This window comes from Chiroxiphia lanceolata, chromosome 8, assembly GCF_009829145.1.
Source record: "Chiroxiphia lanceolata isolate bChiLan1 chromosome 8, bChiLan1.pri, whole genome shotgun sequence".
NCBI classification, from domain to species: Eukaryota; Metazoa; Chordata; class Aves; order Passeriformes; family Pipridae; genus Chiroxiphia; species Chiroxiphia lanceolata.
This window is the reverse complement of record NC_045644.1, coordinates 34986411-35013155: the sequence shown is the minus strand read 5'-3', so window position 1 is coordinate 35013155 and position 26745 is coordinate 34986411. Positions and strand designations below refer to the sequence as shown.

General features: G+C 39.8%; 1 long non-coding RNA gene across 3 annotated transcripts; it reads right to left on the bottom strand.

Annotated features, from left to right (window-relative positions):
- Nucleotides 1-9293: 9293 nt before the first annotated feature.
- LOC116790447 lies at nucleotides 9294-26730 on the bottom strand. Of its 3 annotated transcripts, none has more exons than XR_004358364.1 (3): nucleotides 26690-26730; nucleotides 25393-25501; nucleotides 9294-9390 (listed from the first exon to the last, which is right to left on the bottom strand). It is a non-coding gene; the product is annotated as an uncharacterized LOC116790447 (long non-coding RNA). The 3 variants fall into 3 exon arrangements; XR_004358363.1 differs by lacking the exon at nucleotides 9294-9390 and adding an exon at nucleotides 23751-23802; XR_004358365.1 differs by lacking the exons at nucleotides 9294-9390; nucleotides 26690-26730 and adding exons at nucleotides 23751-23802; nucleotides 25933-26424.
- Nucleotides 26731-26745: the final 15 nt, after the last annotated feature.

Sequence of the window (26745 nt, the reverse complement as noted above, 5' to 3'; positions counted from 1 at the left end):
TAGCCTTTATTATTTTCCTCACGAGAAAAACACCCCTGCAGAATACTGGGGAAAGAGAAATGAGGCTGTCTTCCCCTGACTAAAATAATTAACAACAATGGAGCTCCAGACTTGTCAGTCAGCTCAGCTGCAACCAGGAAAAAAAGCAGGGACTGAGACCCCGATTTCATAATAGTACCTGTGGATATTGATGTCCACTCATCCCAAGCAGTGACTGATTCTCAAAAAATGATTGCTCCAAGCTGAGTAAGAGCTTGGCAAGGTCTAAGATGACAGAACTAAGAAAAGTCATAATGTTAAAACATACTGCTTTCATGGAAAAAATTTTCCAAATAAACAGAAATTTTAAATGCAACAGAAGCCCTAGCAAACATGTGAAGCTAATCTTTAACCTCTCTGGTCTTGATTCACATAATTACAATTGTGTTAAATGCAATGCCCTTTGATTCAAAAATATCAACATTACTGTAATGGAAAAAGTAATTAGTTTTTTTAATTAATGAGAGGCTTGAAAATGCACGAAAGGAAGCATTAATTTCTGTTTTTCTTGAGCTATTGAAACAATTGTATAAAATTATCACGTCATACTATAGGTCTAGTCCTTATGGCTCTGCTAAAAATTACGCTTTAAGGTACCAAATGCAAATATTTGCATATCAAGAAATAATCATCCAGCTGGACAAACTAAATGCCTATCTCTTACTCCCTAAGGGTAAACAAAAACCATGGCATGCAACAAAATCAGCTCAGCACAGCTAGTGAGAAGAGCAGCACTTTGTGCCACGGCTGTTGTAGCAGGTGCCCCATCGGCCATGGCAGCGCTGGTTCCACCAGCAGAGCCTCAGCACAGACCTGCAGGGCAAAGGACAGGCCCTGTTCAGGCCTAGAGATTAATCTCTCCTGACATTAGGAGCTTACAATGTAGACATTTACATCTGAATTCGTAACCTATAGATGATGGCGCTTCTAAATCCAATATATTGTAGCTGTTGGAATAGAGAGCATGGGATGGGACATTACGTCCACAAAACATCTATTTCTGATCATTAAACATGAGGGAACTAGAGATTATCAATTCATATTTGTAAGAATAACTCATAAAATGGGGTGGTTTTTTTGGTTTTAACTAAATTCTGAATATGTTTCCCCTGCTCCAACTGTATTTCAGTCTGATGATGGTGTAAGTCTTTACAACATGAATTTTTTGCAAAGAGGTAAGTACCACTGCAATTTACTGCATATTCTGCTTCTCCACAATCCAAAGGAGGATTGTTTCTTAGACCAAGGTTACCTTTGCACTAAAACACCCGTTCTGAGAGAGGGCTTTTCTACCACCAAAGCTCAATACAACCCATATTAATTCTGGAAAACCATCTCTCCTAATACAGATACGGAAAGCACTCTGGAGATTACAAAATCAAAGAAGCTTCAAAGCCATCTAGAAGGCTTTATAATACTTTCAGGAAGTATACCTGGTTAAAACAAAGGTTTAAAAATGCAAATTCTTGAGGAAAATAATTCTGTATAGTGTGCAAGGTTGAAAATAATTTAAGCATGGCAGCTTAGTTTTACAGAATCTCCCGTGTGGAACCAACTACTCCTCGGTGTAAGTCACTAAGTTCTATGCCATGACCTTATTTTAAAATAGGCAATTTATTTGTTCAAAATGAGCAATTCAACTGGAGAACACAGGGGTACAAGAGCTAGTACAGACTTATTCACTGAGCCAAGTTAAGGCAAGCACAGCTGCCACCACAGAGTGACCTATCCCTCTAAAAAACCGTGTTTTGACTATTTTAAGAGAAGAGACATCAGGAAGTTCTGTGTAAAGGATATTCACTTTAGCACTCTCTTGAATTCAAGAAGGTAATTGAAAGGCTCAAAAATCAAAAATTCCATAGCTGTGGTATGAGTATTCAATACTGAAGGTTAACAACAATAATTTTAGAAGCTAAATAAGGAGCTAAACATTTATCATCAATAAAATATTTGTAGATTCTCTCCCACTTAATTCACTTGGCTGAAGAAGTGAAGGAAAAAGAAGGCAGAAAGAAGAGAGGAATACAGGTTAATGACGTATTTAAAACAAGAAATAGGAATTCATGCTTCTACTTGCATTCGTTACGTTATTTCATATGTTACAATATATTGTGCATCACAGCTCTGGATCTCCAATTCTAAGATTACCCCTATGATTTAACACTTTAAAAGTGATCTTGGCAAGTCTGCTGACAAGGGAAAAAAACGCCAAGAAACTGAATGCCGTTGATTAAACTTGAAAACAAAAGGGTTTGGGTTCCTTCAACACACAAGGGGAACTCAGGTGCCACAGCAAAAAGAAGACTTGAAAATAAGGTGTTGCTTCAGTAGGTGTATTAATCAGGTACATTAAGCAGCTACACTGTGACACAGATCTTAGACTTTATGTTTGTGTCTATGACAGAAGCAGTTTAAACTCTTCTGTTTCAAACAAAGCCAGCCTCACTGTCCTTAATCTCCAATTATAATGCTGTCCTCTCCCTCATCCTACAAAGGAAAAGAAGGAAAAAATGGACAAGATAATTAGAGATTCCAAGAACTTTTTCAAATGAAACTTGAAAGTTAAAACTTTGAAAACAGGATGTTTGGTTGCAGTGCTGCAGAGCACATCAACAGCCCTCCCACACTCAAGAGCAGAACAAGGAACAGCAACTAAATCCACAGAAACAGGACTCAAATGCCCTAATATCCTGAAGTGACACTTGCTCCCTCTCACTAAAGGCAGTCATGATTTCAGGGCTGGAAAATCCATCTCAAACTGAATTGTAGCTGCCCCACCTACTCTCTGTCTAAATAGTGGTCTAGGCACAAAACAAGACAAATAGAAAAACCTGCAGTAAGTTCTGCAATTAATCTGTTGCCTGTAACGATTATTCTGTGTTTGCTCATGGAAAAACCATGTCTTCTGTAATCACTCAGTCTCTGCTATTGTGGATGCACCCTTGGATTGAATGGGTGGATGGATGGATGGATGGATGTGTCCCACACAACGGCCTGTCTCACCTGGACATCCTGTTGTAGTTTCCTAGCTGGAGCTGTGTGGTTTTAAAAAAGAAATATCTGAAGAACAATCCGACAATAGCATTTTTTAAGATTATATGAGGAGCATTGGAGCATTGATTTGGAATACACAGAGCCCACAACCCTCAAGACATTACCAACGAAACTCTGGTATTCTGCCTTTTCATGAATCTACATTTAACACTGAACTATTGCAGCCACCTGTGTGGGATGGGCTGGAAGGAGTAGGACCCAGAGAGGAATCACTCCAGGGACATAATGTGTACGTGCAGAGTTCTATTACACGCAGCCCCCCTGCCACCGAGACAAGGGAATTGCAAAACTGAATCTTGTTTTAACAAGGCTGGACCATGACTAAGTGTGTAGTGACTGTAAGACAACATGTTTGGGACAGCTACAGCTGGGGACAGGAGACAGGACACAGAAGAATCACAGAATCACAAGACGGTTTGGGTTGAAAGGGATCTCAGAAATCATCTGGTTCCAACCCCCCTGCCAAGGGTAAGAGACAGCTTCCAATAGAAGGAGAGTATTCTCTTGAAAACCCCAAAGTAATTTATTACTCCTTCAACTTCCCTGGATTCAGGCCTGTGTCACAGCTAACACTAAGGTAAGACACCTGCTGGGCACCAAAATGACACCACGCCTTGGCGAGGTTTTCCTGATACAACCAAGGCAGGCTGGTGCTGCTGAAAGCCTTTGGGAACCAGACATAAACCATATGAAACCCAAACAGAGCTGTGGAGGGGGCAGAAAAGGGAGGGCAGGATTGCCCCTGCTCATTCCCTGGAGCAGCTGCATGAGAACCAGTAGTATCAACCTTGGATTTCTGATATTACATCAAGAGAATCCAACTGGAGCAAAAAGGACAACTTGGAGCACACTCTCACAGAAGTATAGCAGTAGCCAAACATCACTGTGTACTGATGTCATCCCATAATGTATTCTATTGTATACTTCACACTACTCCAATGACTCCCTAAATAATGGAATAAATGCATAATACAACTGACACAAATTTTATCTTGCATTCATCCAGCTCTAGTTCCGTGGAACAATAATTTTGTTTATTTGTCTGAAATACTGGAAAGGAACTGTGTATTTCAACTTAATTGCTACTGCAGTCTTCAGGAACATTTCTTATATATCCAAAATACATGCTCCCACATTAAGTTTTCATAAAATATTGAAAAGTGTGAAGAAACAGACTTGTGCTTTACTTCTTTTTCTAAGAGTTAACTTAGATATTACCTTACAAAGTGCCTCAGACTCTGGGCCACCTCCCCACTGCTATATTTAATGAGAATACTTAGTTTCAATATTACTTTACAGCATGTTCAATCTGACATGTCTCCAATTCATAAAACTACAAAAGGTGATTATTTCATAAAATGACATTGCCTATTAAAAATGAAAGAAATACAATTTAATTTGAATTATATTACTAATTTACATCTACATATAGTTTATTAACTGCTGCTGGCTTCTCAGTTGGGTAGGCAAGACAGGAAATGTTTCAATTTATGTAATAATTAGAACGAGACCAGGGGTTCTTTCAGTATTTAAAGTACATTTCTTCTCTAAAGACTGACTTTTGAGACAGAGGTCTGGTAGATTCCATATTTCTCTCCTAAACATTGAGAAACAGTTTGTGTTAAAAGTGAAAGTACTTTTTCTAATTTCGAATACTGTAACTTCCATCAAAGTCCAACTAGGTTTGTTACTTCTCATATTAATGAAACCAAACTATTTCTGGGGGAATGAAGTGTCTCTGGGCTCATTTAAAGTCTGGTCTCAGTGACTTAAAAAAGAATAATCGCACTCAGGAAAATACAGTGTGTCCTTCACCAAAATGTTTATTTTTCACAGATGGTTTAGAGTGGTTTACTCCATCATGGAGAAGCAGTATTTGGCTTTGTAATTGAGATTTTTACTCAGGTTCTCCATGAGGAATAATTTACAATGAGATTCAAAAATTCATGGTATTTAGACAGGTGATTTGAGAAAGTGTGAACATAACAATAAAATTAAAGGTTACTTTTCCTGGATCAGCAGGGATTTATTCCATAACTGACCTTTCATCTTTGTATTTATGAACTCAAGAAAACTACCCACATTATTAAAGATAAAACTCCTGTTCAGGCTTTTAGTGACACCTTGGAAAAGCCAGCATAAGGCAGCCCTTCTCCTCCTCACCACCTCACAGCAGGACACCTGGAATTCACACAGCATGTGCTGTTGGACCACTCGCCCTGCTCTGGAAGCAAATATTTAGAGTATTCTTGACTATGAGCTACATAAAAAATGAGGGAGAGTTTCTAATGGAGAAGCGGTTTTTATTATTTCAGGAGATAACTAACATGCCAATGAATAAGGAAGTTCCTTGTCTCATTCTGTCAGGATGCCACTGCCAACTACCAAATACCTACTGGTTCATGCCAAGATGTTCTGCTCGCAGACGGGACTTACATCTTCTTGTACTTCACTGATGGTTGTTCCAGGTTATTAAATCACTAACATCACACAGAACCCCAGCTGCTCTCAGCCAGCAAGGGTGAGTGCTCCCAGCAGGCCATGACTTTATTTTCTGCCTGCCAGTCCTTTCCTCTGATGCCATCCAACCCTCTGGCTCCCCCACAGCCTACTTCATCCATAACTCTGACAGAGAATCCATCTTTCTTTATTTGTGGGACAATTCAAAGGTATTTTCTGTTCTACCTAGCATAATGCCTCTCACCAGAAATCATCTCACAAGAATATTACACGACTCACAGAATACTGAGACTCCCAGAAATTTTAATTCCCACTTTAGTAATTTCTACAGACACTGTAAATGCTGTGATAACTTTGTCAACTCCTCTGCTGATGTGGGTTTTTTTTGGGAGAACTCACAATTTGATTGACTTTAGCAAGATGGTTATCCAGTCAGACAGTCCTGTACAGAAACCTTATCAGAGCTGCTCTGCAATCAAGCAGTATAAACAGGAGCATGGACCTGGTCTGTTTAAGCTTGTTAGAGAATCTTTTTGATAATTTTTCAATTAACTCTGCAGAGCCCAAAAGACATTCTAAAATCTGTTTAAAAACAATGATGTTACACCACCTGAAATCACATTTGGTAATGCACAGGTATACAGATCTCAGTTAAAAGATCACTTCTGGCAGCCACATTTTCTATATTATCAGAATCCCAGAATGGTTTGGGTTGGAAGAGACCTTAAAGATAATCTCATTCCACCCCCTGCCATGGGCAGGGACACCTTCCACTAACCCAGGTTGCTCCAAGCCCCGTCCAACCTGGCCTTGGACACTTCCAGGGATCCAGGGGCAGCCACAGCTTCTCTGGGCAACCTGTGCCAGGGCCTCCCCACCCTTACAGGGAAGAATCCCTTTGTAATCTCTAATCTAAATTTACTCTCCTTCAGTTTAAGGCCATTAACCCTTGGGATTATCTTCCCCTTGGAAATATACACACACACAAACCTGTGATATGTAATCTCTTCATCTAGACAGAAAAAATTTATATATGCCACTTTTGGAGGATGAACCTGAAAGCCCTATCCAACAGATTGACACAAATAATATCATAGTCCAACTTTTGTCCCTGCTTTTACTTGCCACATTTTCTTGAATAGCAGTATTTCTTTTATCTTATAAATATTCATAGTACTTGAACATGATGGATATTTCACTTTCCTTTGTTGTGGCTATGCTTTAATTTATTTCTATTTTCTTTTATTTCTCTTTCCCATCTCTTTCGTGTAGTTTCTTATGCCTACAATCATCAGTTCCTTCAAGACAGCATGATATCCATGCTTAGATTCTTATCATGTAGAGAGAGAGAGGAACTCTATTGTCTGAAAATTACAGCCTTATTTTTACATAAAATCATTTCCCTTTGCATTTAGCTCACCCATGCAGCCAGTATGAATCCTCTCCTCAGGAGACAATCTCAGCTGACAGTAAACGTGTTCAACCCCTGACACATGAGGAATAAAATAAGGTGTTGGCAACCACTGCTACCTTCACTTGCAAGGTTTAAATATCACTTTCTTTACTGTGGACTTGTATAGCACTAGTTTGAAGTCCTGAAACAGCTAGCAAAACACAAGAAGACTTCCAAAATCAAGAAAATAGCCTCTCGTGTCTGCCCAAACAGACAAAAAAACTATCATCATCACTGTGTTCAGCAGTAAAGACATGTTTTGGGTTAGTTCCAAGCAAGACAAGAATATTTTTAATAGAAGATAATTGCTGTGACAACAAAGCACAGTTCAACAGGCAGGTAATGTAAAATCAAAGCATCAGTTGTATCCCATATCTATCCAAGATTCAGAATGTAAAATAACATTTGTAAAATTCAAGAAGTACTGAGCAGGTAAAAGAACTTATTATTATTACTTTTACTTTCTCTTCACAATTAGCAGTAAGTAACTTTCAAACATTTATCTTCTGCATAGATCAGGACAGCTTATGTAGCAAAACTTCAATGACATGTCAAAAAATATTGTTAAAGACACAACACCAAGATCAATCGGGTTTTTAAGCACTTCACAAAACAGTGTTTGGTTGAACAAAAAAACCCCAATTAAACAGAAAACAACAACAGCTGAATTGCTGCAGGAAATCCTAATTTACATCAGTGAAATAGAAATCAGTCTCTGATCAGAGTAGACACAGGACTTGGAATTCTGCTTCTGAAAAATGTCAGAAACTGCAGAAGAAACACAGTAGCACTAAACCAAGATTAGCTAAACTGACGTTCAAGCAAACCCTCTGGGAGATGTACAGAACACAAACCACATAACTGAATGATGGCACATTATTTCATGCTGAAGCCAGATGATATTATGGATCCCAACTCCAAGTCAAGGAACCCTTGATGTCACCTTTTAATCCTGCTGTTCTATCACCACTCACCTGGCATCAATATATTTTCAGTCTTAGGATCACTGTTTAACAGTAGATCTTTTCACCACTGACATCTCAGAATAGACTCCTAGAGAGCAGCTGGCTCTGAGCAATCACCATTCCCAAAGAAATCACATCTGCTTCTCCTCACTTTTTCTTACCTCAGTTTGCTTTTCAACCAAACAAAAATAACCTCAATTAAAATAGTTTCTCCAAATTCTGATTCATTTGCTATGACAAATCTTTTGCATATACCACAGGTCCCTTTTTTGTTTTCCTTAGCAATAACTACTAAACCAGAAACACCTTAGGAGAAAAATAATGGGGCTTTGAAGATGATAAAAACTTAACCAAACGGGTATTGCTCCAGTCCAAGTTACAGTTGAAAATGCCATGGTCTAATCAGGAATGTTGTATACACACTCCCCCCCTTTGGTACAGAACTGTCAGACCTCCCACTGGGGAATCCACTTTGCCCAAGAAGCTTCAAGGATGTCTGTCATTATTACAACAGATGTGACCAATAGCTCTGGACCTGATTTTGTTTGCTCTATGACATGTTGCTGAAGTTGTATTTCTTATTTTGGAGGATGGTACTAAGCAGAAGAAACATTTCCCAGTAGCAATTCTGAAAATCATGAGCGTTCCATAGAATGATTTTTTTTCTTACATGTTTTTACATGTAAGCAGAATTCAGCCCCCAGTCTGAACTGGTTTTGCAAGCACTAGTACCATGTAAATATTCTTTGGAAAAAAACCAACAAGTAAGCAAGAGAAATGTGAACGTAGCAAGGAAAAAAAGAAAATACTCTTTCTACAAGCTTATGCAGAGGCTCTAACATTCTGCTTAAACCAACACCAAAGCAGTCTGTCAGCTGTTTCCCGGGTGGCTACATGAGTGTTTCCCCAGCAGTGAACTCAGAGCTTCAGAAACTGTGACTTAACAGTAACCACCACAAAAAGGGGAGCTTGCAAAGATGTGGAGAAGCCAAAGTTTGGTCTTAGTGCCTTTGTGTAAGATATTCTAGAGACTTAAATATAGACTTAAAATTGGGAAGTTACTCCTGTAAATTAGATTTTTAGATTTGACGATGTGTTTGTTTTCTCGGTACTGCTTTTTTTTTTTTGCTATTATAGCTACTTAATTCTCTTTCTCATACAGCAAAACTTACTTTTTCTGTTGCTAAATTAAAGGTGTTTTCTGCATGGAACTTTAGCAGCAAATTCTAAAGCATATTAACTCCAATTGCCACCACTTTACAGCATATACACCAATTACACACATCAATTCTGTAGTAAGAAAAAACATATATTGATTTTCAGTTGAATGGATGTCCTTGCTTGCTTTAAAAAAACAGTAGGGCTTTTTCCTGCCACTGTCTCCCTTGTAGAGCTTATGCTTTTAAAGCTACATATGGCCTGAGTAAAAGACAAGAAACACTAATTAAACACAAATCAGAGATTTAAAAGTAAATCTGAAAATTATTAAAATTCCCAACTTACAGCATCACTGCTAATATGTTTCTATTGCATATAATTTTCCATACTGCAGTAAAAACATCCTGAAGTGAAAGCATCTCAGTCACAGGAAACACTATTATCAAAAGAACAGGAAATAGGCTAGTTTCATAATTAATTGTGTATTTTAACTTAATTGCCTCAACTTCTGATCCTTATTTCAGGATCTGAAGTTACTGGGATTTCATTGTGAGAAATAGCTCATGGCAAAGGGTAATACTCAAATATGACTTCAAACCATTTCAGCTATTTTACCAGAGATGGAACTGTCCTGAGCAAATGAGGAGCACACAGATACTCCAAGAGAAAAGTAATATTGTTTACTTGGCAAAGCTGCTTTGCCTTGTACCATTTTTTTTCATAAACACTAACAGAGAGAAACTTGTACCCAGTAACTTTTCAGTCAAGTAGATTATCTTACCATCAGGTTTTTGTAAAAAAATTGCCCTTCCAAAATTAGACAGAACACATGTAAATTACTGCAGAATCAGGACATAAATCAATTTACAATGTCCCATAACTTCTTTACTCCCCATATTGCATTTGCTGACTTTGTTATTCGATGCTTCTTTTTAAGCAAGTGGAAATGTACTCCACAATCAGAAATTTTTACTGAAAGTCTTAATATGCTGAAAGGATTGTACTTTGAGTATTCAGATGGGGGGAAAGATAAGTCTGGAGCTTTTTTTCCAAATAAAACGAAGGACAAATGGGAAAATTAAGGAAGAAAGCGCTATAAAGGTAGAAAGAATAAGAAAGAATAAGAAGAAGTAGAAAGGGTAAGATTTGAAAGCAAGTAAACTCATCTCAACTCATCATTTATTACAAAAAATAGTTGGTGGGGAGACCAGAGCAGATTTAACAGGCAGCAAGATGCTGTGCACCGCTTAGACATTTTATGCAAATTGGGCCTGATTTTAATGTGGATTGAACACTAGCTGAATAATTGTTACAAAGATGAGATCTTGGCAAGGAATCTCGTAGGTTCCAATGTTAATTGGGTTTTAGTTTGGAATCTACAGTAAGACTTTGAAACAAATACAGAGCAGAGCTATGCTATTACATATTAAGCTGGCTTCTTAAAGAGAAATTTTGAAGCCTAACTGAACAGACAGACCCAAGCAGAAGAAACTCAAATGTAAAAAACTGAAAATGCAGACAGCTTTCTTAGCAGGCATAAGAAGTGACACCCACAGCCATCCCCCAGAGTACTGTGCCCTTCCCCAAACCCAAGAGGCATCCACTGAGGAACAGGAAGCACGAGCTCCAGCACAGGCACCAAAGCCCTCGAGTGCGGAACAGCTCCACGCCGATGCTTCCGCGTGGGCAACAGCCCCCCAAACCTGGGGCTGCTCTTGTCTTCCAGTTCTGCACTGGATATTGAAGGATATTGAGTAGGATGGCACTGGCAGCTGTTCCCAGCACGTCTCCAGAGCTGTGTGCCAGCCTGGTTATCCGCTGTCTGTCAGGAGTCGCTTCCATTCTTATCCAAGTTTTCGCCACTGCTCTCAACCCTCGCTATTGTCTGATGGTTATTGCAGCTGCCAGCTTTGAAATCCCAGAATTTAAAATCATTTCATTACACAATAATCGTAACTCTCTTTTATACCGTCATTTTCCATTGGTTGGGTAGTTGAAGGCAAAGATTATCTAAAAATGAATGATTAAAGATCAGTCTGCACCAAGTTTTAATCATTTAGTACTGGAATGGAGTTTTCTGCAGCTTTTAAATTATACGTAGCTCACTTCATTTGATCAAAGAAAAAATATCAGTCCTTATAATTGGCATAATGTAATCTATAAACTGTGCTATCACTTACAAGATGCTACAGAAACACCATGCTCAGTTAACAGCTCACAGAGAAAGTGCCAAACCCAGTACTAAACCACCTCAATAAACACACACTTCTTTATTCCAAGGAGCACAGGCAGATCACTGCATCAATATGGGATGACAGGCTCTGCATACACAGTTGCTGAGGATGGATTATTTAAGTGACACTTAAAGGGCTGCTTTTTCTAGAAGACTCCAAGAAGCTCCCTGTTCCCATGTGTCAGCTTCCCATTCCCAAACATTGCTTCTGAAATCAGGGATTTGGAAACACCAAAGAGTAAAGTGTTTTTTTTATGAAGGAAGAACATATAAAATAAGACAAGTTTCACTTTAAAAAAAAAAAAAAAAACAAAACAACAGTGAGGAAGCTGCCATTATCCAATTGTAAGGAATGTCCACACTTAAGAAAATGGAAATACTGAAATAAATTTAAAGAAATAGTCCTTTTTTCCCCAGTTTTTTTAAGAGCAAAATATTGTTCAGCTCACTTGGCACACATTTTGGATTGCCAAGATTGTACCATTTTGAAAAGCCACAAAATCCTTTTTTTGCCTAGTGTTTTGCTGGCAAAACAGTGAAAATTTTTACAAGAAAGTGAATGCAAAGTTAAAAATACAGCAGAAACCTACAAAAAAAAGTGAGAAAAGAGCCATAAGTAAAATATATTAAGGAGATGAGACACAAAGGCCCATCAGATAAATTAATACCTCTAAAAAAGATAATACTTTTATTTTGCCTAGGTCTTCTTTACCGAGTAAGCAATGAAAAAGTAAACAAAATAAAGAAAAGAGATTTTGGAACCAGCTCTGATAGTTAGTCAGCTTCCAGTCATCACTTGCCTCTTCCCTGACTGCTTTTTTCTCATCTGAATTTGAATACATGACAAAGAGATGGTAATTGGAATAGTGAAGTTACCTAAAAACTACTTAGGAAATCAGAAAGCATAAACATCATCCCTGAGTGTAATAACTACAGAACAGAGTGCGAATTCTGAAGTGAGAATATGCTACATAGTTCACTTTTCAGAGGACTGTTTACTTAAAAGAAAATAATTCATACATGTCAGCAGCTTGAGAGACCAAAATTGTAATCTGAAAGAGATTTTCCCATTTTATCTGAAGTTCAGGTAAAGAGTACAATCATTATAAGGACTGATATTAAGTCAGAAATTCATCTAGTAACATTAACGTAAGTAAAGAGGAATGCACACCTGTGACTCATGAATCATGTGACAGTATTTTACTTAGCTCATTAAGTTTTCTTACAGATTTGTATACAAAACTAGTGGGTGCTTGTTTCTGAAACATTACACAACAAAAACCACGTTTCCTACTTTGAGACAAACAGTTGCTCTCCTTTGAAGTATAGGTAGTACTCAGTTTGCAGATATTACAAATTTTAGAGAACAGGTCTCTAATAAACTTATGGAAATGAGGTAAATTCAACAATATTCAAACTAAAAAATCCACATCTACAGTCATCTCTAACTACACTTGAGAAACTACAAGTAGTATGGAGAATATGAAGGAACAACTGCTCACAGTCTCTTCCAGTGCAAGAAGGAACTGTAGCTACCCAATAAAACTGGAGTTTAGGAGAAACCAAAGGAAATGCGTGCCCATGTCACACCAGGTGGATCTCCTCACCTCAGGACCAGAGGAGATATGAATGAGAAAAGTCATGCAACAAAAATCCACACAGGACTTGTAGGTATCAAACTGCTGCCTCTGGCTCAGAGTCCCTGGACCACAGATTAGTAGAGGCTGGGACTTGAGAAAACATGACTGTTTAGAATTTCAAATATTCCTATCAAGATCTAATCCTCCACCAGGATGCAGATGCAGATATGATCAGCATCCATATGAAGCACACTCTGATTCTTTTGAGAATCACAAATCATCAGTACGGAGAAAGATGACAGGGAAAATGGTCGTTTGTTGGAAAGGGTGATAAGTTCAGCAAGAGAACACCCATCAGGCTTCAATGAAATGTTATTAGAATATACCAAAGACACAGCCATGTTCAAAGACACAGGAAGATTATAGGGAATGTCCATCACAACAGAAATGCTAGCTGAGACTATCTAAATCTAGAAAACAGTAAAAATCACTGGCCAGAAGAGAGTAGATGAGCAAAGCCGGAGGGATCAGCAGTCATTGAGATGCAAAAGTGTGTTAAATAAGCAAGAGAACATGTTTGTGATGGCACTGAGCTGTTTATAAATAATGGGCATTTACACCTCAGTAATTCTGCTCTTCCCTCTTAGGGCAAAAATTGATTATATGTCATTAGAATGACAGATTACAGCAGCTGTTGGTAAATTTACAGCAATATCAGATTACTGAGATCTCAAAATATTTTTCATCTAAATAAGGAGACTTCAAAAGGTCCCATTGAGTCTACACTGTGTCCCAAGGAGTCTTTTCCATCTCACTGCATGCTCTGTGCAGCATTTAAGGCTGAACTGTTTAATACAAAAACCTTAAGTACATTTAATATGTACGTTCATGTATGTTTAATACAAAAAGCTTATGGGAGTTCAAAAGTCTACACCTGCAGGTCACATGGAACTTCTTAAACTTTTTGCATGGCCGTGCACTTGCCCATGAATTACACAGGTGGCTGTGCCAGCCTGACAACTGCCTTGCACTGCTGCCAGGACACAACATAGCATCAAGCCATCCCACAAAATTAATCTTTAAATTTAAAAAAAAAAACCAACAAATTAAATAGCATTTTATTGACATCACTTTTTTCTGCAGGTAACATAGGAAGTGACTAAAAAAAATATGTATTTTAAAAATACATTATTTCATGGAGTTTAGAGGACGATCACTGGACCTTAGGGTTGGAATAAAAGGAGAAAATCATTTGCCTTGTTTTCTGCTCCAGCTTCACTGAAAACTGTGATGTTACCCCTGTCCATACAGCTAGTGCTATCTGGAAATTATGGAAATTGAGCCTATAGTCCATGTCTCACATGTACTGCTGCTAATGAAGTTCTTTTGTGACTTATCATTTGATTCAAAATAGAGAAGGGGGAGAAAGTGCCTTTTCCCCCTCCCTTTGTAGGGGAAGAATGATATTGAAATAAGGTTTTATGTGGTTATTTTTTAGAAAATCTAATTTCAGAACTATAAACTGTTTTTACAAGAGCTGTTCAACATTAAAGATTTCCTATTTTAAAGCCCATACTGTAAGAGCTTATTGCACATAATCCCAGAGAGCAAATGTAATTGTTCCATGCCACTTTCCTACAAGCATTTACCGTGTGCCTTGACACAGGATTATCAGAAGTCACACAGGATTATGTCCTAAAAGAGTTGATCCTTGAACTGTTAAAGTTAACATAGGGACTGGGTTAAAAAGAGTTGACAAAGAAAGGAATGAAACCTTAGTGGATTAGATTAAACTCAGTAGAATTGTCCTAAGAGAAAGCTATAGCAAATACTACCGAGAATTGGAACCCAACTCCCTCTGCTTTTTGTTCCTAAAGATCAGAAGAGACATACAACTAGTTCAGACATTTCCCTCAAAGCAGAAAATTAGGCCTCATTTGCAATTCTGGCCCTCAACATCAGCAAATGAGAGGCCCTCCCCCAAAAACTCTGATAAACCTATTTTTTTCTCAATATTAGGTATCTCTCCCTGAGTCTAGTGGTCCATCCTCTCCACCCGTTTGGCTCACAAAAGAAAAAAGAAAAAAATCACTTAAACCAGGATTGTTTAGTCCAGGAAAGGCTATTTTTTGCCACATGTAAGTCATTCAGTAATGTCAATCTAAATCCACAAGCTGCTTGGTAAAATGGAAAGCTCCTTTTGCAGCCAGCTTGTTGTTTGCCCGAACAAAACTGGCCCAGTTCCAGTGAGGAAAACTTCAAAAAACCCATCCTTTTAGGCAGTGCAGTGAGAGGTATGAAGTCAGCATTGCTGCTTTCTGGCCTTCTTATCAGAACAGACTGCAGAGCGTGAGAAAAACTAGAGACGACCAATATGGACAGCTACAGGTATGGAACAAGTGCAGACCTAAAGCAACTCCATAAATTGTGACCCAGACACGTGAAGGAAGACAATGAAGAATATTATAAAGGTCAATGAAATTACTGTATCGATCAAAAGGTGAACAGGAAATCATTATTCACTCTTTCTCAAGATACAAGAGCTTTAAGACACTACTGGGAGCAAAAATGAAATTAACTACTTTTTCATACCACACCATTAAAATCACAAAACCTTTGTCACGGCGTTGTCAGGGAGGCCAGAAACACGAATGGGTGCATAAGGAATTAGACACTGGAGAGATCCACCCACAGCTATTAATCAGGACAGCTGCAGTACTGGGACCATTAGCAGCCAGCACCTGGCACAGCCTCCCCTCCTCACCTGGCCCCTAAACCCAGCTATGGGCCACCCAGAGACACTGATGAGGTGACCTTTGGGGTGTCCTCTCTCAAAGCACTCATCCATAAAATAAAAAAAAAGGCTGAATAAAAGGTTTGGAAGAACAGTAGTGCTGCTTCAAGCAGTATTTTGTACATTCTAAAGGTCACGATCTATTAAGTGCATATATTTCTCCTTCTCTGAAATGTGTGCAGGAAGTCCCAATTATTATGTTACTCATGCTATTTTTATCATGCATATTCCTAATAAAGGACCTAGTCAAGAGATTTAGTCAAGCTGATGTGTCATTCCCATGCTGAGTTGAACTTAATGGATACCAAAACCCTCATAGTAGGAGATTTAGGGAAATTACCTGCCATTGCCCAGACTTCCCAGTTGCACACATCCTGCTAGAGCACTTGTGAAATGAACCTTACAGCTGCCACCTCCTGTTAGATACAACCTTCAGAACCACCCAGAACCCAGTGATAGAGAAATGACCAACATCCAGTGACTGAAACCAGGGTAAATAAAGCACAATGCACCCCACAAATCCACATATATTCTGTGGCAGAGAAATGGGAAGAAATGGAAATGTTTAAATTCTTGCAGAACTTACATGCTACGGGGCTTTTTTTGTTTTGTTTAGCATGAAATCTATTAAAAACACATTAATATTAAATAATCAAAAATAAATACTTTAGAAAGGAATACTTTAGTACAGATCATTATTTCAATTTCAGAATAATTTAAGTAATGTTTCTAATTAATTTAACATTCATATTTAATTGCCAAAAGATTAAATGGATTCATCTACCTTTTGCTGCATAAGTTTAAATGAACAGCTTTAAATACCCACTTTATTTATGGAAAGCTATTTTGTCAGTTTATTTTAGCAGAAAAACACAGTTATTTTGTTTCTGCAGAAAAAAGAATAAATGAAACCTGTGGAGAAGATGCAAACAGAACTGTGAAATAAGTCTGTGTTTTAATTAAGGGCAAGTCTTATTCTCTCGACCCATGATTAGCAGGGAAATTTCTCAGGAAACTGAAACTGGGAAGAGGGGTGAAGATAGCTATTTACTACATTTTTGCCAAATACTCCTTAATTCCATTCTTGGAAAAATGTTTCCTGTTAAAACAGAGGTAAAAGAATTTCAAATCAGCACCTAGGAGCACTGGGATATGCAGCATGTTACTCTGCTTAAAATTGTTCCCAAAACTGGTGCTCTCAGTGCAGACATTCCTTGATCCCACAGCAGGTCCCTCCAGCCTTTTCAATTCCACAAGTGACTGTTAAATAACCAAGGAGAAAACAGAACTGGTGATCAATCCATGTGATTAAAAAAAATAGAAATATCTATGCCTATATTTCCCCTCCTCTCCTGTGACTATGTTCAAAGCTGCATTATAGGGTTTCCTGTATACTGTTCTGAAAAACATACACATTGTGGATGGAATGAGACATTCATATTAATTTGAATTATTTACACATGGAATCATGTCTGTACAAGCCAGTCTGGCTCCTCAGCCACCACGTGCTTGGTTCTTTGGCATAATGCTCACAGCAGTTATGGGGCAAAGGCCTTCCCAGCCAGTGGCTTGTGTTTGGAATTCAATCCTTTAGAGCAGGACAGAGGTTTGAATCCACCCTGGGTGTCTGCCAATCATCACACTGGCAAGTCTTGGTCCACCTCTGTCCCTGCTGAGCCCCAAGGATCCCCAGTGCTTGTGAACCCACCAGAACACAGCCTTCATAAACCAGCTGGATTCACAGGGTCTGTTTGACAGCGCCCTCAAATGCCATGTCCCATGTTCCCAAAAATCAGCCTTCAGCAGAACCACAGTGAGTTGTTTTACTAAGTTAACTTACAGAAATCTGACTCAGCAAATGGAAGTAATTGCTTAGAAAATAAACAAATAAATTGGTGGTTTAAAGTATTTTAAAATTATAAAAAACCTCATTTTCTACTTCCAGGGATTCATTTCAGGGCTTGACTCAGCCCAGTGAACAAGCACAGGGCCTAAGTCATGAATTGCTATTTGTAAAAATTAGAAAAACATATACTTTTATTAGGCATTAAATTAACTACATAGAAAGAATGAGAAAACATTAGGTTGCCACGGATTTTTTTTTTCCTAATAGACAGCACTGCATTTAAATGAGCACTATATTCTTAGACTTTAATTCAAGCAAACCTAATTGTGCATGGATCACTTTGAATATGATAAAATATAAAGCACACTTCAATGGATTTAATATTTACTGTGCTACTTAACTGCACTTTAAACTGAAGGGAAAAAAATTATTTGACGGGTTGCTTTACTTGTTAAATAACAATGTCCTAGTCAAAGATCATGGGAGATTTTGCCAACAGTAAACTTCACCGGTTTATAGGTTTTTTTAAAGATTACTTTAGTTCCTTGTTAATAAAAGAAACAATGGGGCTACAGACAATTTAAATTGACCATGGCAAATAAATGTCAGTTCTATATCTACTTGCAGTTAGATTAAATGTTAATGACTTACAGAGGAAGAATACAAAATGTGCCCACTACTATTGAAAGCATCAACATGAAACACCATACCAAAATGAAATAATTAAATAAATCTGAAAGGCAGCAATTTAACAGGTTGCTAATTCTGTCATTTGTATCACCTTGTACTTGTGAAAAGCAAAGCAAATGGAGAGGGCAGCAGCAGTTTATGGCACCTCAGCAAAGTCCAACACAAAAAGTTAGATGCTATTTATATCCACCTAAGATTTCAAAATATTTTTTTAACCTGGAACTGGAAATATCCAGATTTTGTGCTAGCTCCACTTAATAAAAGTGTGAAATTCACATTGTTCTATGACAGTATGTTTTAATCTTCCTTTATTCTCTTTGTTTTGACTCTGATTAAAGCACAGCTCCAAACAAGCAGAAGAACTAGGGGGGAGGAGGTCACAGTCCTTCCTTACACAATGCTATTTTATCTTTTTTAACATTTTCTTTAACAAAAGATCCTGCCTATAACTTCCTGAAATAACCCTCTCTCTTGAAAATTGCTCTAATTAGGTTTTCCAAGGCAGAAAAGGACTAAAAATTACACTACCATTTTTTTTTAGGGTACAGCTTTATTTGATTAAACAATAAAACTGCCTTGTGAAGCTTTTCAGCATTTCAAAATCCAATGGAGCAATTCAGAACTCCCTTCACTGAAACTGAGTCTCAGAACTGGCTCCTCCACCTCTCACCCCTCCCCTGGCCAAGCACTGGGCAGAGCAGAGCAGCTCCCGGCGCTGCAACCCACGGAGCAGCCGCTGACAATCTTGAATTCTGTTGGCAAGGTGACAGTGTTTACACAGAATGAGACATCATTCTGGTACCACTCCAAAGAAAAGGGATTTCCAGGTACTATGCTATTCTTCACAGCCTCTTTCAGATGAGCCACAGCCATCACTCCTAACAGCACGCAAACCATGTAGATCCAACACATCAACTGAACTAGCTGGCAAAGCTGCATTAAACTTTTGTCCCATTAGAATGTTTTCCACCAAGACACAAGTATTACTATTACTGGTGATCATATTATTCCAGGCTACATTGATATTCTGCAGGGATTGATGTAGAGCCAAACCAGAACAAAGGTTCCTTCTAACCCTGCCACTGGTAGGCCAATACTGGATACTCAGTGATATATGAAGCACAGGTCATACTTTCTTTGGATGTAACCCAGCACCTGCCAAACTGTGCTTTGTGCAGGATTGGATTCTTTTGCCCCCAGGACTGAGGTTTCTTGAATAAAGATTCCTGGATTCTTAGAAAACTCTATTATAGTATTTCACACAGCAGATTCGAACCTGCACTAGACAAATGCTACTCAATTTACCAAGTGAAGAAATTTTTGGCCTCCTTCTTGACTACTGAGTAAGCTTATTAACCTGAAACTACCTGCAGTATCTTCTACCATAGTAACCTCTCTAGTTAGTTCTCCAGCTTTTGTTTCACTCACTCTCTTGCTCAGTAACAGCAATTCTTCCATGGACTAACTGGAATCATCCACCAATTTCTTTGTTACTGCTCTTGTCCCACAATTTCCTCAGATACTAGAATTGCTAGATTTCCATCATAACATAACTGGTGTGATTTGGAGACATATATAAGTGCTGGACAAAGCCTAACAGACAGTGGTAACATTCCAGCTCGGATAAAAGCTTGTGCACAGATAGTGAACAAAAATTAAGGTTTGCTTCACTTTTCTAAGGATATTTGCCAGATTTCTTGACCCAAAAATTGTTGTCCTCAGTGTCCCTCAACACTTCTTCTCTAGTAGTGAGGAAGAACAACATAAACAACATAAGAGTTTTTTCTATTTTTTTTTTCCCCTTTATATGAAAGCAAAAAGCTCCTTTCTTTTCCCTGCCATTCACATGAGGGAGTAAAACCACTTGGCTGGTTCTCCCACTTAGTTCATGAAACAGCCAAATTTAACACACCCAACTGCTAGTCTTAGTTTTCCCTTAAGAAGCCTTTCCTGAAGGAACTCAGATTTTCAGCCATTGCTTTCTGTTCTGCTGAAAATGTCCCTTCCTTCCCTGAAGTTGAGCTCACGAGCTGCAAGTTCCATGTATTTCTCTTCTATCCACACTCCCTTCCTTCTGTGCAGATACTGCCAGTGCTGCAGAAGCCTTGTAGATGGCAGCAGCAGCCAACACAAAATAATGAATAACAACCATAATAACAAAAAATATCCCCAAACATCCAGTTGATAGCCTCTTCCTTTGAGCCTTCACCTGATGCTAACCTAATTCTCTTTGCCTGTATTTTTGAACGTTCTAATAACAAGCTGTGTCAGGTAATTCACACAGCCCTTTGCACTCTGCACAGCTTTATTAAGATGCTGGGATATTTATTGCATCTGTTCACTGAAGAGCCTTGGGTGTCATTCTCTGTGAACTCCTACCTTCTCTTACATCAACAAGCCTGAGGAAGACAGACAGCACTCCAGAATTTCTCCTTGTGGAAAGGAGAAATTCTGCATTCCTTGTGAAAATCTACCTTTCATTAGCTTCCATGTGAGCTGGTTATTTTCTTGTGTGACAAATTCTAAATATTTTGGTGAGATAAAATTCTTTTTCTTCCAAAAGTCTTGGCACAGGTCTCAATCCTGTTATGGGCTCCTTACAGGCCTTTAGTTAGCCCACCCAGTGTTTGCAGCAAGTCTTATTCCAATAGACAGAACCCCTGATTTTGAATTTGCAAACCTAATACTGTCTAATAAACTGTATTACTTGTTATTACAAAGAAATTAGGGAGGATTCAGAAGCCCCGCTGGAAGAGATATTACACAAGACACACGATCTGTTACCCACTGCATTCACAAAATTACACCACCGGCTCAGGCCCAGTAACGATTTTGGGTTCTCAAATCTCACTGACGACGGAGATGAAGCACCCCTTTTGCTTTGCAGCTTCTGAATGTAAGTAGATGATTTCTTTCCCCCACTGAAATGCACAGTCAGCACTTCATCTACTTGAGTACAAATTTAAGAGGGAGACGTTGAGCAATATTCAGGTAAATCTCGTCACAGTCTGAGTAACGCAACGAGTAATGCATCTGGCTAGGAAGCAAATAAGTTCACCTGCCCAAAGCTGCAAGTGTGAATAAGGCACATTATACTGTTGGTTCTTCAGAACCTGTGGTGTTGGTAGCAGGGGTTACTGCTCCTGAAGGATAAGCAAAACCTGGGTAACACTAATGCTACAGAGCTGAGACTTCCACGTCACACTCCAGAACAAAGCATATTCAGTTTAAGCACAGCAACACACAAACACATGGGTCAGCTTCACCCCACAACTATTCCCACAGTCAAGCAATGCCATGAATTTACAAATCAGTGGCTTAGCAATCAACTGTCTTTTTCACCATAACATCAAGACACCAGAGCAAGCAGAATGTGATTTCTCTTGGGTTAGGAGACACTTTGCAACCTCCTCTCTATCTTTGAATGTTCATTTCATGAAGCCAGTTTGATATAAAACATTTGTTGATGGAGAATGTTCCAGTGCACAGGGACAGCATTGCCCATGCATCCTGTGCTATGTCCTGCATATCCAGAGCATTGCTGGAGCTGTGGATTCATGGAGAAATGATTCTCCTCTTCCAAGCCTTCACACATTTTTTTATTTCTCTTGTTTCTGGAGAATGTCCTTCTTCAGGTAGCAGTGGGGCAGGTGCCTCAGGCAGCTCTTCCTCAAACCAGGATTTCTTTCAGCTTGCAGATCAAATCAAAGCTCTTGCAGGAGCAACTGCCCTGCAGCATCTCCCTGGAGAGGCTGGGGGTGTCTAGCCTATCTCTTGGAAGGTCCAGGACAGGGAGCAGGATGGAAGGGGCAGAGGGGACTCTCTGGCTGGGCTTGGTCCCTCCTGGAGAGACTCAGGCCTGGCTGGGCTGCCCCAGGCAGACATTGCAGGAAGCAGAGCTCAGGCTGCCTGGGTCGGGTGCCCCTGGGGCTCAGCCTGTGCCTGATTGCTGTGCAAGGGCTGAGCCCCACCTCTGCCTCGGGGCCTTGGCCAAAGGGCTGGCAGGGAAGAGGCCCAGGAGCCTTGGGACCTGCCCAGGTTTTCTTCTCCACATGGGGTGTCAGTCCTCGTCCTACAAGTCGTTGGCTCATGGCCTTGGTGGGTCCCGGCATCACCCCACCTGCCTGACCTCCCTCCCTCACCTCTTGAGCATCCAAGCCAAACTGGGCTGGGCAGCACAAACAGGCCACCCCCAGGGACCCCAGGGGACACTGCCTGTGCCAGGACCGGGGGAGGCACATCCCCAAAGGAAAATGGGAAATGAAAGCCGTTTGTTCAGCCTCCAGTGAAGATGCCCGAAGCGAAGTAGGATGAATCCCACACATGGCGAGTTTGGGAAATTATTATTGTGCCTTGGATCTACACCAGACCCTATTATTTAGGCATTTCTCCACTAACCAATACAGATTTAAGTTTAAACACCTACGCACATTTTAATAAGGTTTATCCCAAGTCTAATTTTCTCTCCCTCTACATTTAACACTCACTGACATTAATGAGAGCTGCATGTGTGGGTACAAACTGACTCCAGGCAATTTTACAGCTTGATTTTTTTTTTTAAATGTAATTAGAAAAGCACATTGAAATGCTTAATCTATGTGTTTTGGGAGAAATGCTTAATGGTGCCTAATTAATGCATAAAATTTACATTTAGAAAACTAGTATCCAGGCTCTGCAATAATCAAAATATTTGCAGAAATCAGAATAGAATGAAAAATCAGATTATAAATGCTTTACTGGCAAGCGTTCATGAATATCTTGGTTTGTTTGGGTTTGGTTTTTGTTTTTTTTTTTTGGCATGCTTGCTGTCTGAACCAGAGTTTTGGATACACTTGAGTTTATTAACCAAACAAAAAGCTATCTGCAGCTGAGTGAACCACAACTGTATTTGTCTTTTCATGAGGAGCAGGCAAACCTGGAGGCTGTAATTTTAAGTTACTCACTTTTTTCTTTGTAAGAAACCATCTGTGAAAGGTGCACAGTATTATCACTGTCAATTTATTTCCCTTATCCCTTTTCTATTTGCGAGTGCATTTACTTAGGGCCTTACTCTGCTAACTGTTACAAGTCTACAAAACTTTAAATTCCCAAACCACAGTGAAGGCCACTCGCATAAGACAAGCTGTGTCCTATGCTATTTAGAATTGTTTGTCTTAATGTTACAGAGATGATCTGGCACATACCATGGAATCAAAGCCGTTACAAAGAGCGAAGAATTAAACTCTGGGATTAGAAGGATCAGAGAAGGAAAACAAAGTGGAAGGAAAAAGTTCCTGTAGAGGTGAAAAGAAGAAAGAATAAAATGTCTGGTTTGCCAGACTTGATGAGGTGCTGTTAAATACCCCTTCCTGCTGCATGTCTGTTTGACTATTTCGTTCCCTTTGAAAGACTTTATTTTAGTCAATCCCTTTTGGGACTTCACAGCCAAGTCTTTTCCTGGAGTTGGCCCAGAAGGTCAGCTCTTTAAACAGATGTGTTGCAATCTTTAGAGGTTCCTAACCAATTCCAACATGAAAGAGAAGGCAGAGATCTAGGTAGGAAAGTAAAATCATACTCTACTCCCATTTCTACATCCCAACAGTTATAAACTCAATTTAAATATAGTGTTGTAGGGTCTGACGTTCAAAATTTTCATAATTTCCTTATCAACTTGCTTTACAATACCAGTTTTCCTTTAAAACTTGCAGCTCTTCAGTTTTGTCATTGGAGCTGCAACCTTCAACACTAGTAACACACATCCTAAAGTCCCATATTTCAGATACACACAACCTCACCATCATCAAAAATGACCATCACTCATCATCATCAGAGATGATCTTTGCAAAATGCTTCAGGCAGCCTTTTTTTTTTTATTCTCAGGGAAAGTATATGGCATTTGGATGGAATTTGGCTCACTACCTGATGTCAGAGTAAGTTCTGTGTTTCACAGTTAAGCTTTTGACAGTTACTAATTTTGACATGCAACTCATTGGAACAATAGATGAGGATTCCTACAAGGTTGTATTTTCATGACAGTCTTTTAAGCATACAATATTTTCAGTTATGAAATCCAGTGAATTTACTATCAGACATCAGAAAATCAGAGTAATTTCTGATGATATCCAAACTACCAGATTTGATTTTCAAAGATGTTTGACTAGCTCATCTTTGCAAATCAAAGGATGTGTTTCCAAGAATAACTTCTGAACCATCCAAACGTTGCTTTGGTACAGTCACAGCACTGTATATCTTTTTAGAATCATCACAGAAACATTAAGCTTGGAAAAGACCTTTAAGGTCATTGAATCCAACCATGAACCCAGCCAACACCATGTTCACCAGTAAACCATGTCCTCACATGACACATCCACACATTTTGTGAACATTTCCAGGGATGGCGACTCCGCCAGTGCCCTGGGCACCTGTGCCAATGCTTGACAACATGTGGCATGAAAAAAATTTCCCTAATATCCAACTTGACCCTCCCCTGGCACAGCTTGAGGCCGTTTCCTCTTTCCTGTCCCTTATTCCCTGGGAGCAGAGCCCAACACCCCTCCCTCCCCTCTCCTGTCAGGGAGTTGCAGAGAGAGAAGGTCCCCCTGAGACTTCTTTTCTCCAGGCTGAGCCCCCCCAGCTCCCTGAGCTGTTCCTCATTGGATTTACACTCCAGTCCCTTTTCACTGAGTTCTGTCTCTAAGAAAAAAAAAAAGAAATAAAACCCAAGAAAATAAAATACAGGAAAACCACAGATCCACAGCTGGATCTGTGGATCCAGTGAGTGCCCTACTCCAAAACGTTCTCTGCATTTATCTTTATACCAGGTAAGTCTTCAATAGCTAAGTTCTGACACTTAGTAGCTATTAAGCAGACATCTATTAGTTATAAAAGAAGATGTGGACACAGTTTTCAAAGAATTCAGCTCTGTTGCTGTCCAGAGCTTGTACAGGCTGGAGGTGAGATCTGCTGCTCTCAGACCCTGCTGGGTTGCCCCCACGCTGCCCCACCATCTGCTGTGCACACAAACAGTCTCAACAGTTCCTCTCACAAACACCAGTGTCAGGGAGTCCTCAGACACAAGAAACATTGAGCAGACACTGCAGCACCCCAAGTAAGGCCTTGAAAGCAGTTTCCCGTGACCCACCTGTGTCACACAAACCCCAGAGCTGACATGAGACCAGTACTCTGACACCAGGCACTCCAGTCACTGCAGGGGCTCTGCCCTGCCAGCTGGCACCACACAGCTGAAACACCTGCAAAGAAGTGCAAGATTTAAGAGTTATAAAGACTAATAATAAAAATAAATAAATCCCCCACCAAAACACCAAACCCTACCCCACCAAAAAGATAAAACTTCTTTTTCTTTACTGTCATGGAATAAAACAAAACCTCCTGCAAGTTCAGATGTACAAAGGAAATCTGAACTTGGGTTTCTGCACCAATCCAGAGTAGAATTTATCCAATTCATCATCCAGAATAGGAAAAGGTAAAATACATTTCCCAAGGTATTTTACAGCTTATCCTCCATTTTTTTTCATGGCAGATCAGACTAAAGACCTACTATATTCTAGCTGCAAGGAAAGACACTTGGAGCTATTTAAATTTTGAGGTTCATTTAAAAATTAATTTCATTAAAGGCATGAAGATAAAGCATAAATAAAACAGAATCTACTTTATAACATACCAGTTCACTTTGCTGCAATATTTGCAGAAAGAACATATTGAAATGCCTTTCCACACTGCTTGAAACCTAATTTTGGACAACACCAGGGTGAGACAAAACGAGAGCTGTTGCCAGTTCTGGAGTTGGTTTCAGAGCGATTGACCACCAAAGCCTTCGTTTACTTTCAGCAGACTTGTGTTCAGGACCTCTGAAAATTGGGCCCGAAATGATAGAGACGATTTTAGACCAGGGTCACATCCCTTTCAGTTCCACCCACCAATTCCATTTCCCACACAAACACCAGGAGGGGAAGGAAGGATTGATTTGGAAGCTTCTAATTGACTTCAGTGGAACTGGGCCTGGAGCCACTGTAATGTTCCTGAACAGCAGTTCTGGAGCATGAACAGCGCCCAGTGTGCACCACTAATGTTTGGGTGGGGTGGTCAGGCTGTGACGAGCCCCAGGGCTGTGGGACAGGGTGGAGATGCAGTGCCAGGGCCAGTGGGCAGTTGGGCCAGGCTGAGGGCTCTGCAACTGCCCTTGGATGTGGCATCTGAACCTGGCAACTGCCAAAACGGCTGATGGAGACCCGGCAGGTGAGTGGGAAAGGTGCAGCTCTCCCTGTGCCGTGCCCAGAGGGGGTCTGGGTGGGATTGGGCTGTCCCACGGGGAACGGCTCCCTTTGGGAACAACAGGGTATTCCCAATTTGCTGTTCCTGAGCTGGTGGCAGCTTTGGTGCTGGGAGTGGGGACAGAGCTGGGAGGGAACGGAGGGCACCTTCATGCTGGTGGTGGGCGGCTCTTCATCACGATGCTGGCTGGAGCAAGTGGTGG